The following is a 17,318-nucleotide window of genomic DNA, read 5'->3' as shown; positions in this document are numbered from 1 at the left end:
CATTATCTTCCTCTTACTTAAAAGCCCTCTTTAATAAATATGAAATAAATAAATAAAATATCATTAGAGGTGAAATCTTTGGTCATAAATCCAGAGAAGTGTTTCTGCTCATGTCCACCAGTGTCTATCTCAGAGGGCGCTCACACCAAAACATCTCTGCGTTAAACAAGCAGGCAGGATGTAGCGTGTTTCTTCAGGTTCAGGTGGGAAGATCATACCAAGAGGACACTGTTGGTGCTTTTCCTAACTGATTCCAAGATTATTGGAATATGTTTGACCTATGATTGTTTAGGGCTTCCTTTTTTTTTTTTTTTTCCTCTTCTTACTGACAGACATATCTAATAAATGTGCCGGTTCTGTCTGGGGCCAGAATGAGGTTGTTTGGTCCATGGGTCGCTAGTGGCAAAGGTCTTTTACAGCGAGCAGCGCAATGTTGTTACTTCCAGACGCACAGAAAAAAAATAAAAAATGTAGTATGGATCCCACTGCCACAGGTGGAAAAAAATACCTATTTATGTCACATTCTGTTCATTATTCATGTCTACATGTATTTTCAATTTTAATTTTGGTGGAATTAATGACTTTATTTATTTAGCCATTTATATATTTATCTATTTATGATTTTGGCAGATTCAGTCCTCTATAAAGCTTTTAACCAGCGAGCGTGATCTGCAGTGACCACATTTACAGGATGTCTCCATGCGGATATTGTGCGATTCATCAGGCAACAGACTCACAATCTGACGTGCATCAAAACTGATGCTGTTCAGCCTGACACAGATTGAGACAGAGATGTTTTTCGACCATCCTGTTTTGAACCCTCCTCACCTTCCCTTCCTGTTTGTCTCCTCTTTCCTCCTCCCTCATTAGCAGCATCCTCTGCCATCATAATAATGGCTGTTGTTATGAAAGTCAGTTCAGCTGAGTTAAAACACACAGCACTAACCGGATGATAATTACAGCAGCAGGTGACGATCGATGGCCGTCAGCTAACAGTGGAGGAGGAGGAGGGCAGGGTTTCCCCCGTTGACTTGGTAATGATTGCGTCTCACCCACATAGTCCTCGTTTCCTGTCTTGATGAGTGGACACTCAGGTTTGTTCAGCATGTTGGAATGACTGTGATTGTTTCTATATGACACAGGAGCTTCTCTTATTATGCTGTATGCCTGAATGTTTTCATGCAAAAATCAGCCTGTAGATGAGCTGTGACTGCCCCTAGTAGTTGGAAAACACAATGGATCCACATCATGTAGTCTTACATGGTCCAGTTCAGATTTAATTAAAGCTGCAAGCAGCGATGAATGAGCCCTCGCAGTCCACATGCGTCGGGGCATGCTGCTGTCGGGGCGTGCCACGTACCAAACCACATTGACTGATTATCGTGTTCGCATCTCTTAACATGTTTCACGCAGTGCAGGAAGGGATTGAATATCATTTCCTGTGTCCAACATGTGGCGCTGTGACTGCATTGGCCTATATATTCAGGGCTGGACTGTCATAAAACATGTGAAGTTTGGTCCAGATAGGAATGAGGAAGTCGTTCCTGTATGATCTGGTGGCCTGCTCCTGCTGGTATTAAATAATGTACACTGAAGTCAGAAGAACTGTCTGTAATCTACATAAAAACAAAATGGGCCACAGGTGAAAAATCCCTCAAATGAATTTGTGGTCAGTTGAGTTTCAATTATTGATTGGCAGCAACACTGTTGGAGGATGTGCTCACCTTTTTAGTTGCATGTCATCTTGTAGTGTATAATAATAAAAGGTATAAATGTCATGTAAACAGGATGTTTGTCTGAATTCCTGTGTCCAATAGGTGGCGCTATGACACAGTATTGATGCATGGAGGCATTCAGGACGACATTGTACACATGTATGCTGAATTTGGTGTACATGGGGAATTGTATGTTGAAGTTATAAGGACTTGATGCTTTACGGTGAAGCATGTAAATGGACCGCACCATGACACCCAGCATGTTTGACGTCTGCAAAAGCTTTTGATAACTTTTCATCTTCAAGGTGTGAGGATGATGCTGAGTGAACTGGAAGTCTGCGGTGTTCAATCTGTAGAAGGAGTCTGTTAAAGTGCGAGGCATGGAAATGGATCAAAATGGGTGTGAAATCAAGATTGACGACTGCCTGTTGGAGTGACAATTTGGTACCCCAATATTTTTTGTGAGTCTGGTCATGATACATATGCATACTGAATGTTGTTCATGTATATGCATGTAGGAGGCAGATTTTTAATATTCCAGGGGGCACTATAAAGTCCTCTGATAACACCTTTCGTCACCTATCAGGAGGGCATTGGCAATAATTGTACCAAGTTTCGTGTTAGTCCGACCGACTGTTGTAGAGATATAAAATACTTCAATATAAAGAGTGCCACCTAGTGGTAATTCTCCAAAAGCCTTAGGGGCTCATGGGGAAATAGTAATCTGAGCTTGATGTCACCCAGACACACCACTGTGGAGATATACAACACTTCCTGTTTGGAACGAAATGTCCAGGAAGTTGTTACCGAATAACTTGAGTATTGTTTGGAATATCAACATTATTTTGATAACTTTTTGTCAGGAGAGTCCAGAGATGCTGTCTGCAAAGTTGTGTGCAAATCGATGAAATCGCCTGGGAGGAGTTTGAGAAAGTAGGTTTGTGACATTTTGTGAATTTGCACCTTGCAAAAAAACAACGTGGAAATGGGTGTGGCCTATGTCACGAGACTCAACACAATTCAGTGAACCCGTGGACATAATGGCTTTTGAATGTGCAATAAAGTATATGGGAGTTATAAGGCAAAACACCCTTTCCTAGTGGTTGAAATTCACAATGACAATAGATTGTAACATTTTTCGGCAGGTGTGACTTATATTCCAATTTTGGTGAGTTTGGGGTATGTTCAGGCAGTGAAAATGTGATAATTTGGGACAAAAAGTGGTCACTACAGAAACAATAAGGACCTTGCAGGTCGAGAATAACCATAAACAGCCTGTTCACAGAGAATATAAAAGCATTAAATAACTTATAGCTTATATCTTTCAAACCCATTTCAATTATATATTCACAGATATCAAATCTCATTGGCTACATGATTTGTCAGTTATCCTGTCTCTGGCACCTAAGTGGAAAGAAGGAATGGACCAAGGAGTGGGTCCCCTGTCTTCCTGATCACTTGCTGGCTATTGCAGGCCACAGAGCAGGCATAGAAGCTCCAAAATGGAGCAATATTTTAGGTCAGCATCCATTTTAGAGACAGATGGCATGCAAGCATGAAAAAGGTTTTAACATTCATAGTTGTTTTGATTTATCTGTTTTTTTCTTTTGTTTGTTATCTATTTCTTTCTGTTCTGTCCGTATTTTTACTGTTTCTATTTTATTTTTCTCACCATTTCTTTCAAACTTTCACTCTTGAGTGTAGCATTTTATTTCGTTTAACATAATTTTTAAGCTAGTTCATCTTTCTTTATCTTTTATTATTTTACCCACTCACACATCGTTTGTTGCTGCTGGTGTTCATAAGTCTCTAAATGTAGTTTTGATTTCTTAACATTTCCTGTGTTTTTCCTGACACTTAACCAGCAGTTTGAATTGAATTTTGATATGTGTGAAAAGTGATTTATAAATAAAACTGGACTGACTGATTCTTTGATAAGGCATCAGTCATCAGGAGGCTGGCATCAGGACACGGGGAGACATAGAAGCTTCTAACTGGTTAAATGAGCTGACAATCAAGAGTTCAGTGGTTGACGACCGTCTTTGGTAACTTGTAGTTTATTGGATTTTGTTTTCAATTTTTTTTTTGACGGAAAAAGCAGCTGCGATCACAGTTTGTTTGCATGTATGCATCTAATACTGTGTATGGGACTAGATTTTTCACTGAAATGGATCTACTGGACGTTTGGGAATAAAAGACGACAGCTTCTGTTGGAGTTTGACACTTGACTGAAACACCCACATGCTTCATCTGTGAGTTGCTAAATCTTTGTTACACGCTTGTTTGTCGGCTGGTTTGCTTGTCGATTGCATCCGCCTGATGTGGTTTTATCTTGAAATGGTTCACTAAGCTGTGTTTGGCAATAGGATAAAGATCTGTTTTTTTTTTCCAGTTTGATTAGGTTTTGGTGGTTTTACATGACTCCGACATCAGTTTTGGACCTTACTTTCCCTACAGTTTGTTGCTGTGTTATTTGATGTGAAACTGATATCTAAGATATTATTTCCCAGTGTTAAAGAACAGAAATGAATCATTATGTTTGGTATTTGCAGTGTGTGACTGTCCGAAGTCGACTGACAACAGCAAACACTTTGTATTGTCTCTGTTGATGCTGAGCCAGGCCTGGACCCTTGCCACCCTCACTTCCTTCTTCTTGTTTTGGGGGATTTCTTTTGCCTCCAGTCTTCTTCAGCACTGAAACTCATGATTGAATTGACGGACTGAACCGTGTCCCAGATTTAACTGGTCGAAAACATTCCTCGGCTGGATTTTTCCTGCTGTCCTGCTGCGTGATCAAGTGTTTCCGGTGAGAACTGATGCACTTGCTTACATCTAAACAGATCAGATGTCTCTCGATACCGCCAGCTTAGTCAGAAAAGAGGTTTTCAAACTGTGAGAGCTGCAGGAGGGTATCAAGTGAGTGTGTACAAGGCAGCATGGAAATGGATCTAAATGGCTGGTCAGTGGGGGTTATGAAGGGACAGTTCACAGGGTGGACGAAGAACTCAAGTGAAAATAATTTTATACATTTGAACCCTTATAATAATAGTATTTCCAGATATTTAGTGCTCCAAAATCCTGGAAAATCTTGAGAACAGTTCCAGTTTTCCAGTCATGGAAAAGACATGGAAAATCAGAGAGAAAAAGCAGAAGGTCTTGGAAAATATTTGTGTTATCCTGAAACATTCCTTCAGATATTTCTGATGTCATTAACTATTTCATAGACCAAATGTTTGTGACTCATCCAGTAGTTTGATAAAAAAGTCAACTACAAGCCTTTAAGTGCATATGCCCATAACAAATATCCAATGACAGAGCTTAAACCTTGGAATTGGATTTAGGATTTAAAATCTTTACTTCATCATTTGACTCTGATTTGTGCCTTCTGAAACTCATGGAACAAAAACACGACATTTCAAAATGTAAACGATATCTGATGATAATAATGTAAATCTTTAGGGTTGTTTCATTACATCCACTGGACATCTAGTAAAAGATTTCAACACAAGACCCTTGAAGGCAAACCAACCAGAATGAACATCTCTGGATTTCACAGTCTTGATTTTGTAAACAATGTTAAAAAACATCACTAATGACCTTGTCGCTGCCTATGCATCAGGCATAATTCAATAAAACAAAACCCCAAACTGTTTGTGACACTAATGATCCACACTTTTCATAATAAAAGCCACATGCATGTTGGAAATGATGCAGAGGAGGGCTGAATTATTTACATACAGTACATGTATGTATGTATTATTCATGATCACTGTGCAGGAAAAGAAGTTCAGCAGAGTAATGAATCCCAAGTGTTAGTGTTGGTGAACTCGCAGGGTTTTCTGGCCTCATCACCTCGTTACAGATCACCGCAAAGTGCTGCTTAATTATTCCTCGCCACAGGGCCAAATGTTCATTATGCCACAACTAATTACTGCTACACTGCTGTAATCCTTTACAGCCAAACGGACACAGCAGAGTGAGTGTGTGCGTGTGTGTGTGTGCAGCTGTAAGTTGTGCAGTGAATGTGATGAAAATGCTCTTGATTTCCATGATGAAAAAACTTGACTTTCAATCACTACAGGTGGAGATAAAGCTTAATTGCCTCCATTTTGACTTTTAGCCTGTTTAAAGGGTGTGATTAGTGTACATCCTGGCACTCAGCTCCACAAGCTGTTGAGTAGGAAACACAGTGTGTAAGAAACTACAGACTGGGTGTGTATTTGTCTGCTGACAGCCAACATTTTGGGAAATTCTCTTGCTGTCTAGTATGAATAACAGGGGGTTGATTTAAATCCAATAATTTAAAAAAGAAAAAACACACCCTTGGACACTTAAAAGCAGCAGTATGTTGTATATTATCTTTAGACATTGTGGCTTGTTGGCATGAGCACTGGAGCTATTTGTCAACCTACAACTGCTGGATGCAGGAAGCTATATAAACTGCTTTCCCCCAGTTGTTGTGCTAAGATACGAGTCATATACTGTATATATATATATATATATATATATATATATATATATATATATATATATATATATATATATATATACTGTATATATATATATGACTCGATACACAAATGCATTTTCAATGCACACACAAATATGCTTCAATCCATATATAAGTGCAAAAAAAATTCACAAATGTACAAATCATCAGTTATTTGCAATTTTCATCAAATACATATCTAGAAGTTGATATATGAATTGTCAAACGCACATTTGCCTCAGCGCTTTTAATTTGTAAACCTCCCTGCATTTGTGTGCAGATTTTTGAGACTAATCTAGCACGACTCCGATTCACAAATGCGTTTTTTTTTCTACAAGGGGGTCATCTGCAGCCAATCAGATGTCTCACTCCTTTACAGCCAATCACATGAGAGCCACCCCACAAGATCTAGGATCTAGGATGAAAAGGAAACATGGCGTCTGGAAGCAACCACGACAATTGTAGTGTAAGTGAAACATAGGGTTTTGTTTTCTCAATCTTTTATGTAAGTCATGTTACAGAATTGTGAATGATTAAGTAAGGGATAACGCCCGACAAAGTGTCCATAATCAGGAATTAATGGACGACGCGGAGGCCTACGAACCGTCCGATCTGTTTAATTAACCACAAGACATTGCATCTTACTAGATGTTAGCATCGTAGCTATTTGCCTACATACAACTGCAAGGTGCACAAGGTAGGTTAGCAGTCTTTGTGCAAAGGCAGGCAGGACTCAGAGACTAAATTGATGTTGATCTGAAAAACATCCCCAACAATCATGAGCATTTGTGCAGCTTTAGCAGCTTTAGCACTTTTCAATCTGCACTTTTCTTTTCTTCAGCTTCAGCCTCTTCTAAGTGCTTTTACTCTTCTTGATTTTCTTTTTACTTAACATCCTGAGGAGAGGCTGGATGCGTGGCCGAGCAGCAGGGGAGAGCCAGCATGTTGGCGTCTGTCATTAGCTGTTAAAGCGAGGTGTGGAAAATAGCAGAGCTTTTGTCTGTAAGTGGCTTACCTTTTCTCATTACTGCAGGATTTCTGTGCAGCCAGCGGACAGTTTGGTCGCCTCGTTCCTTCAGGTAATTACACATTCTTCATTTCTCATCTCCGTGGAGAGCAATGAAAAGAGCGCTGAAGGACAGATGAGATTGAAACGCTAACACAAAGAGTTAATAATGATCCCCTTTCATGCAAAGAAGTATGAGGACGGTTTGACTAAATACAGCACACAATATAGCAACAGAAAATGGCTTCAGTTTGTTTAAAACTGTACAGGTAGATACTCCAGGGACATATGATGAGTTTCACTTCACAGAAAAGCAGCTGAGTGTTGCCATTCTAATAACTTATATCTTTTATGAGACAAGACAAATTCAGCTAAACAGGCACGGTGGTCATTTGAGCTAATTGCTAATGATGGCATGCCAACATGGAAATTTTAATATGCTGATGTTCAGGTATTATGTACATAAGTTAGCAATATTTGCTAATAAGTACTACAAAAAAATACAGGTCAGGCTGGTGGGAACGTCATTAATATGAAGTTGAGTTTGGTGTCATACTAACATTTTACCCAAACTAGAATTTAACCATTGCTAAATCAGATGGCCTAGCCTTCGTAGCATTTCCTGGTTGTCACCAGATGTTCCCGCCCCCAAAATATATTCAAAACCAATGAAAAGAAGAAGTTTCATGATTGTGATAAGAGAAACATAATTAGCCAATGGAACAAGTGAAAATTGTCGAAAACAAAGTCATTTAAGTCCTCGCATCTTATCTTAAGTGCAGTGAAGTATTTTGAGGAAAAATTGGACAAATGCTCTGTACTGTTCTGAACATCGAGCTTTAGCAGTGCATTAATGTGTTTTAGCCGGTGTTAGTTGTATTTTATTTTGTTGTGATTACCATGGGTCATTAACCAAAACTAAAACATGTTTATGAGCATTTATAATCTACTGTAGCTCTTTATACCTGTACATCAGAAAACATTTTCAGTGTAAACCTTCCTTCTTTCCGAGCCAAGCAGTGCACGATCAGTTTGATGATTTGATCTGATTTGAGTGGTGCTATTGGTAAACAATCGCTGTATTAACTTGCTTAGCTGCACCTGCAGTCATGACCGCTGGGAGAGCATTTTTTTTCTTTGTTTTTTTTCCTGGAGTACTACTACATTTTCTCACTTATTAAATAGAAATTGGTCATCGGTCTGGACAGATCCTTCACCTGGACCATTCCCCAAACACAGTCCGCCCTTCAGTGTTGCATGGTAACGAGTATACATACATGTAAATATGTTTATGATTTACTTCAACTTTAATGCTGAACTATTTAGTGTCAAATACTTTAAAACATTTGCTAGAGTATTGAGTTCATATGATTGAATTTCATTTCAATTATTTAACACACTATCTTTATTTTTTTCAGATATGACTTTTTGGATTTTAAAGCAGCACTTGTTTCAGCCGAGTATCCACTCCACTGATAACATTTTAATGAAATGAGTTTATATTTCTCTAACTGTACAATTTATTTGTGTCTTTAAATATTGTATTTATACTAAATTTGATGGAAGATAAAGAAAAAAGAGAATCGTTAAAATGGTTCTGAGAAACAACAGAGAAAAATAAAATCTGGTTTTACGTTAATGAAATTAAAATGTAACATTCCCTTCCTAAATGTATAACGCTATCAACATCTATTTGAAAAATAAAGATAACTATCAAAAGAAATTCTCATAAGACGGTGAGTTTTTTCATTTGTTCATATAAATACCTCTCAAAGTGATTTAATAGTCACACTATACAGCCTTGGGAGGAACTGGTTACTTTTCTCAGCCATTAATGCCATTAATGAACATATCCATTCATTTTAGGAGGAATAACATCAATTATGAAGATACTGAAGCAGTTCTGTGGTTGCCATACTTGCCAACATCTGGTTGTGAAAAATAGGCAGATTTTGTTCATCTGTGTATCTGTGTCTTTATTTCTTGCCTTGTATTTTAAACCTGGTGAAGGGACCTTGTTCTGAAAATGTTGTTTCTTTGATATTCAATACATGATTTTGTTTATACATACATCCCTATACATCCTTCCCTCCTCAAAACCACACTAAAAATCAACATGGCAAGCCTTACAAAACGCATGGTACACCGGCTGGCTCTAACCCAGGGGAAAGTCTCAGTCCACACTGTGTTAAATCTGGAAGCATATTTTTTTTTTTTCTTTTTCAGTTATTCTTTTCTTTAGAGGAGTGTCAGGTGTCACTCTTTGAAGGCTGAACTGAGCGGGAAGACAGAAACCACCAACGAGCGACATCTTCTTCTTCTTATTTTCCGGCAGTATCAACACTACTTGGCGTATCACTGCCTCCAGCAAGTGACTGAGTCACATCACTGGCTTGCCTCATACGCTCAGGCAGGCCGGGGTTGCCAGATACTGCGACAAATATCCCCCACAATCACACTTGTTTCCTTTTCTATAAAATCTGGAGATTAACAGGAGAAATGATTGACCAGGAGCATCGTGAGAGAGTTGGCAACCCTAACTTTGTGGTTTGCTGGTTTAAATAAATCCAACTTTAAATAATCAGATCTTAAAACAACACTGAGATCTGTTCCACTCCTGAGATGTTTTTTCTCCTACTGTCACACAAATCAAACATGGTGAACTAAAACTCATTAAATAACATGAGAGTTACCTCCTTATCCATTCATATTTGTCTCTGGCGGGTGACCATCTGTGAGGCTCTTAAATATGTCTGGTTACCCATAATGCACTTCACTCAAACAGTCCTAACAATCAGTGTGTTGAAATCAGCTGGCACTGAGACTCTGTCGATAAATAAGTCTGCGTCTCTGCGTGTTTACATACTTTAATATAATGTCACTGCTGTCTGGGGAAACACGTCCTGTCTGCAAAATGTCAGCTTAACATTTCTCTTCATGTTGCTGTGCTATTTTCAATGTCGGTCCACCTCTGACACAAGAAAGATGATAAGGATGTATTGATCCGGCTGATTTATTGATCTGCTTCTGAAGGCTGCAGACTGATGTGAGAGAGAGAGAGAAAGAGGGAAATAATGTTCAGTTGAGGTTCCTCCAGCATGAAGCCTTTGTGGTCCATCAGCACAAGAAAGAAATCCATTTTCACCGGTCGGTTTCATGATGAGGTTAGCTAACAGAGGTGAACTGATTTAGTAACGGTCACGTGATCCACAGTTGAGAGGGAATCACACCTCTTCTGGTTTTGTGTGAGGCGGTCAACAGAAGTCTACAGTGGCCCTGAGAGCTCAATACTTAAGAAAATATGTTTGAAACAGACACCCCCCCCCGAAAAAAACACCAATTTGGAAACTCATGCACAGCATTTAAAGAAAATACTGCAGGTGAGATATCAACACAATTCAGAAACATTGCAAGTGTAGCACCAACAACAGCACTAGCAATTAGTAGACTGAATATTGTTCTGTCATCCCTCATTACAGAACCACAAAGGCCCAAAGAAATGTCCCATTAAGATGAAGGGCCAGAGCCTTATCCCAAAACAAAAGACCAAGCAATGCTCTGAGGGCTGTTGTTCGGAAAAAATACTCACTCTGCCTGCAGTTACTTGCCTGTACAACTTTGGATGTGCATTAAAGGCCGGTACAGTTGCAGTTTGGTTAGGCATCAACAGTACTTGGTCAAGTTTGGAAAAGATCACGGTTTGCATTGTTTTTGTCAGTTACATACATGAGTTTGCGACACCGGAGTCTGTTTTGGAAGATCATGATTTGGTTTAAAATAAATCTTCAGAAAAACATCCAGTAGGATCATTGTTCAGATAATCGGGGCGTCAGAACAATGGCAGTGCTCAAAAAGTGATGAACAGCCAGGTTATGCTTGTTGTGCCACAAAAAGGTTTTACAAATGTTTTACAAAGCCTTGTTGGAGCAGCACAACAGTTAGATATGGATATCTTTAATATAATAACTGGTGAGCCTGTTGAAAGATAGAAAAATGTTCCTTACTGCATGCTGCCATGCATGTTATCCATCTAACCATCTTTCGAGATTTCGCTCTTGGATCTGATGGATTTGAGCTTGCTCTTTCTGCGAATGGGTCTCCATGCAGCTGAACTAGATGAGCCTCCTGAATTTGCACCCAAAATGCTGTCAAAACTTGCTTTTATAATTGCCAATGCAGCGTCCATAATTCTCGATTGGGAAAAAGCCAGAAAAAAGGCACGGAAAACACAAAAAAACGACCCCAAATCATAAAGATTCTGATTCGCATGGGACTAATATCATCACATGACCTCTGTGTTTGGCGAAATATGGTAAGTCATTTGTGGTGGAATTTTTACTTTACAAATTACGGGCATGGCAGATTTGCACAGGATTACAATCACAGAAGACCTCAACAATTATTACAAATTACTAGAGGTCCCCAGGTCATACTAGTCCCGTGTGAATAGGGCTTTAGAATAGTTTGTAATTAAATACTGTAAAGACGGACTAGTGAGCAGATGAGTCTTAGTTTATTGGTGATTAATTCCTGCAGCACTATGTTTGGTTGTGTTTTCTCCCTGTGCATCTTTTTTTTTTTTTTTTTTTTTTAAATGTTCCGTGTCTTTCTTCAATTTGGCAAAGCTGTGTTCTTTATTTACTCGAGTTTTGTCTATTTTCATGTTTTCTTTAGCTGTGGTGCTTTGAGCTCTCAGGGCCACTGTAGCATTCACCGCATCAATGACAGACTCAATTATGATTGGGATGAACAAGAATACCATTTCCTGTATCTGCTCAAATGAAAGCTTGCTCAGACTGACAGCGCAAATCGTCGCTTTTGGCATGTGATGCAAATCCAAACCCCGTTCAGAGGTGATTCAAACATCAGATTTCAAAGTGTCTCCTGTGTCACTCGCAATGTGACACTCACTGACAACGTCAAATTCAGATTCATGGCGATGCAACAGAGCAGCTGAGCTCTCTGAAGTGGGTACAGAAAAACCTAGTCTGGTAGTGAATGAAGGGACAAATAATGTATTGATCCTGTTTGAATTGCATAATGAAGCACACATATAATGTTGTAATGTTATAATGTCAGTTTGAACGATCATTTCCAAGTCAATAGTGTCAATTTGTCATCAAAGTCATGAAATTTCACAGAGTGAAAGTAAATCATTATAAAACCAACAGAATTAGCAGCTCACAGAACTGAACCAGAACCAGTTCTGTGACAGGAGAGCTGGTTCTGGTTCAACCTTTTCTGAGCCCAGTTGGCTCCATGTTGGAGAAGTGTGTTGATCAGACGCTGCAGTTGAGATTTTACTTTCATTACAACAAACTGACACTTAATTGATTAAAAAAAAAAAAAAAAAAAACATCATTGTGATTCATGACACAATTCAAACAGGATCAATACAGTATTTGTCTCTCTTCATTCACTACCAGATACCAGAAGTATTTCTGAGAGAACGTCCCATGATGTCCAAGTGAGATGTTCTGACCCAGTAGGGCTTAAAACCTGAAGTGGGCGTTGCTTAAGCTTTGATTTAATCCTGAAAATTGGTCAGAAATTGATATAACTATTTCCAGAACTGCCTCAGAGTTGAGTTTCACAGACAAAGAGAAGTATTTACAGAGCAAGTTTATTAGAAACTTGAATTAATAAACTACATTAACAGCACCAGATACTTATATACCTACTAATTAAGCATCATTTTGAACAACCAATTTTATTCACAAGTTTTAGTGGATATCCATCAATTGTTTTAAAATGTTAGGAGGACTGAAGGGCTCATTTAATAATCAAGGTGAACTATCAGCAGATTCATCTGTGATGAAGACTTGGTTGCAGTATAGTATTGTGTGGCTGTGATAATACAAATAATAATAAAATCAGTGACCTGAGAGGAGACGGGCAGAGACAGTGAAGGTAGAGCGAGCATTGCTCTGCATCGCCCCGGGCCTCTTGGCCTCGGTGGTCCTCCATGCAGCCCCGGCTCCTCCACCTCCCCTCCGGCTGATTTGTCAGAGTGGCTTTGTAGCAGCCAGCCGGAGGCCTCTGAGGTTTACCCACAATCCTCAGGGCCCCGCTGGTCTCCCTCCAGTCCGAGTCTGAGGTCAGGCGCCCGCCGGGCATGGCCTCCCCCAAAATTTTTAAAAGCGCACAGATTTAACACAAACATGTCCAAGCTTTTCTCTGTGGAGAGCGTAAATAATAAACCAGAGTCTGAGGCCTGAAGCTCCTGGAAGGAAACAAAGACAGAAGTTCCATTTCATTCCCAGATGATATGAATCTTGTCAAAATGCTAGTTTCTTGAACTAATCAGGATAACATATACCTGTCAGTAAAACATCATATGTGTATGTATATCTGTATCAATAGATGTATATTATTTTATATTATTTTTGCAAGATGAACATAATAAAAACATTATCTTCAATGTGTCGCTTTGAAGGTTTTTCACACAGAAAACGTGTCGACCCTTTTGTAGCCACTTCTTTACAATGTAAGTAAGATGAGCTCACCTTACCCTCCAAAACAATCAATAAATCAGTTATTTGACAGCTACAACAATAAGTTTGATGTATGTCTCCATATTATAAAATCCATGACATTATGTAACGATTAGGATTTGATTAATAGTTATGCTGAGGTTTCAGATTTCTCTTTTCAGAAACTGTATGTCACTTTCAAACCTTTATATAAGTGAAAAACAAAACAAAAACCTGTGTGCAACAATGCTGTCATCCATCCATCAATGGTAATTAAAGACTTAGAATAAAATAAATGACTTAACATGATACAGATAAATGATTATCAATCAATTAGCAATCACATTTTTTTGTAAAAGTGTTAAAGTTACCAATGCAAAGTAGAAAAGAAGAACACAAGATGACATTTCTCTAAATGTCAGATGTAAAAAAGAAAGGAATTAGGTTCCTTCTTAAAATATAATCCCGAGCCCGTCTTCATGGATCAGCAGTGATGCTGTTGTCGCGCAGACGAGAGCACCTGAGTCTGCTGTCACACCTGTGTTTTAATTAGCTCGTCATCTATCAGCAGTGAAAAACAGCTCGTTAAGCACAGACAGGCTGCGGCGCCGGAAGGTTTTAATACAGTGAGAGGAAGACAAATAGAGACAGAGATTTAAATAAACTTTATGATAAAAAAAAAAACAACTTTCAGGTCAAAATCTGAAATGAATCAAGTTAAGTTCAGAAATAGTTAAATGTGTTGGTGTGATGAGATTAAGATTCTAAATAAGAACAAATAATACGTCTTGTTGATTTAAATGTGTTCTTTTTATTCATAGTGTCACTGCGTTACGCTAACGTGCTGTTAGCTACAGTACGTTAGCTTAACTCAGTGATGCTATGAATAAACAGAACAAATTTAATCTTTAATACAACTGAATGTTTTCAATACATAAACATTACACATTTCTGATCTGCAGTGCCTTACACGTTTGTCTACCTTAATATTGTTTTAACGTGGCAGCTTTAAGAGAAGTTAATTATTGACTCTGCTGTGCACACGTCTCTCAGAGTTGGACAACAAGGCTAACTGCTCCTCCTCAGATCTTGGCTGATTAGCCAGGCTTGCTGTAACCGTTATATTTTAAGGCTGCAGATATTAGCTTCAGGTGAAAATGTCTAAATTTGTTTAGAAAATGTTGTGAGCCAGAAGTCACGTCGGGTTTGTGTCTCCCAGCAAGTTCATAAAATCTGACAAGTTCCCAGAGATGTCTGTTTGAAGAATACTCAGCAAGTCTGAGCAGATGATCTCTGCCTCCCTCCAACATGCCTCTTACAGAAGGAAATTAACCTAATGTCCGTACACAATTCAAAGCATCGGAGTGATGTCACAACATAACTTTATTATCCAGCTGCAGACTCCGTCTCTGCATTGATGCAGAATCCTCCACGTCGGCATCTTGATGCCTTTTATAGAGAAATGTCCCCCCCCTTGTCACTTCATGAAGTTTTGAAGTCACCACTGGCAGCAATCTTCACCTGTGTCAATCACTACCACAACCAGAAATGATAGAACAGCTGCACTAGACAGGAAAGCACTAACACTGCCAACACGCAGTTTTATTTTGTTAGTTCATTTTTACTTGACTCCAGACCAGAGCTTTTTGGACTCTGGTCCCCATCCAGGATGAATGGTAAGTAAATCTGGACCCAGCCCACAGCTGGTGTTATAAAGACTACACCAGCCTTTTAAATATCATTGGACACTCTGCCACACCAGCAAATTTCACAAAATTATGCCGAGTTCTGTTGTCTTTGTGTCGTTGAATTCTGGTAATGTATTACACGTCTCTTCTCTGCTGTCGGAGTTGACATACTCAGAGGGACTTTGTGGTACGTTCATGTGCACCTCATAAAGCTCTTCTGAAATTGCTAGAAGAAAACTGGTTGTTCAAAGACGTTGAGCTAAAATGCATAGAATCTGTTTTTCACTGCAGCACTCTTTAATAATTAGATGTTAAAATATTCCATTCCTTTTTCCAAAGATTTTAAAAATTCTCTTTAAAAAAAAAAAAAACCTTGTCAAATTGCTCTCAGAAACTCATCCATATTCTTCTATAATTTAAGTTTTTGTGACCCCACCCAGGTTACAAAAGGGACCGAAACACTGAATAGAACTATACCAGCCCTCGACACCAACCATCTGAGTGTTGACACAATTCTTCAAGGGTTCAAGAAGAGCAGGAGACGTGTATTCAGCTCTCAAATAAGACTTAAAAAAAGGTAAATAATACTGGAGAAAGACCTGAAAAAGGAGAAACACCATAAGTCCAAAGTCCAAATTATTTTATTCCACAATACTAAAATAGTTGAAACAAGTAGTATATACATAGCAAATGGCTTCACAATAACACAGAATACAATAAAAGAGTAAATGGTTGCAAGAAATAGGCAGGACAGGGTACTTACCATGGGGAGATTCCATCGCAGACCCCAGTAGAAACCACCTTGTGTGCACACTGATCACTGCAAACACTGCAAGGGAAATCAAACCCACAACCAGTGAAGTGACCACTACCCTTCAAACATACTGCACTGTATGCAAGGAGGGGTGCATATCCTGTGACCACTCCCCGCAGCTCGTCTCACTGCCTAAACAAAACAAAAGACAGAAAATACAATGAGATTCACTTGGTTCAGTTTCACAGGTATTCAGTATTGCGACGGTCAACAGTATAAAAAGAGACAATATTCAACCATCTACAAATGATTTCAGCTGTACAGTCTGTAGACACATTAGCCAACAGCCTTGGCAAACTGGCTAAGGCAAAGCAGCAGTCTGGCCTAAAATCTGCAATAAGGGGAAAGAAAACAAAAGTCAGTCTCATTAGCTGAAACCATACCTCAGAGGGCATAACTATCCTACATGGTTTCAGTTACCTTGTTCAATATGGGGCTCTGTTGAAAAGCAACACAGTAGTTGAAAGGCTCTACTCTGGCTTAAACAGGGAGAGCTGAGTCTTTGCCTGAAGAGATTATTGTATCATATTAGTGATATGTCTACATGCTAAATCTGAATCACTCAGGACAGTCACGCCACACCTAAATGTGAGACACCTCATTAGATTTCCCATAAGGGCAACATAACACATCTTTCTCCGTCAGTCTCCCTTACCTGCATGGACACAGCAATCCTGCCACACAACCAGGCCTCAAACAAAGAGGCACTAATTGCCCTCACCTGGTGAGGAGCTACCTCTGACCCTACCTGACAGGACGGTGCTTTACATTTAGATGCCAGCCCTCACATGTTATGGTGGCATTTTAAAATGAAATATTACGAATGACTTGAGATATGAACATCTGTTGAATTCATACTCAACACAAATAAGGGGCAGTATATCACTAGACTAACTGCTAACTGTAGCTGCATTTAGCTCAGTTAGCGTGCAGTTAGCGTGCAGTTAGCTCAGTTAGCGTGCAGCTAGCGGTCCAGACTGGTTGCTCTGAGCACCTTGAAAATGTTGCCGTTTGGACAGCTAGCACAGCTTTGCTTTGCTGTTACATTGTCACATTCTGTGGCCAAATTTACTTAATTTTTCATGTTAGAATTTGGTAATTAAATTCAGGACCAGAAAGCTGTGGACTTTGAG

At 39.1% G+C, this 17,318-nt stretch overlaps 2 long non-coding RNA genes across 2 annotated transcripts; one reads left to right on the top strand and one right to left on the bottom strand.

Moving 5' to 3' along the window:
- Positions 1-4,273: 4,273 nt before the first annotated feature.
- On the top strand, positions 4,274-8,926 carry LOC119007813. Its single transcript, XR_005071234.1, has 5 exons — positions 4,274-4,521; positions 6,543-6,670; positions 7,238-7,283; positions 8,396-8,489; positions 8,629-8,926. It is a non-coding gene; the product is annotated as an uncharacterized LOC119007813 (long non-coding RNA).
- Positions 8,927-15,387: 6,461 nt separating this feature from the next.
- On the bottom strand, positions 15,388-16,924 carry LOC119007712. The gene is made up of 5 exons (XR_005071203.1): positions 16,841-16,924; positions 16,606-16,691; positions 16,423-16,516; positions 16,135-16,317; positions 15,388-15,970 (listed from the first exon to the last, which is right to left on the bottom strand). It is a non-coding gene; the product is annotated as an uncharacterized LOC119007712 (long non-coding RNA).
- Between the last annotated feature and the right edge of the window lie 394 nt (positions 16,925-17,318).

This window comes from Acanthopagrus latus, chromosome 18 (genome assembly GCF_904848185.1).
Source record: "Acanthopagrus latus isolate v.2019 chromosome 18, fAcaLat1.1, whole genome shotgun sequence".
NCBI classification, from domain to species: Eukaryota; Metazoa; Chordata; class Actinopteri; order Spariformes; family Sparidae; genus Acanthopagrus; species Acanthopagrus latus.
The sequence above is the reverse complement of the archived record's forward strand: the minus strand, read 5'-3'. Positions and strand labels throughout refer to the sequence as shown.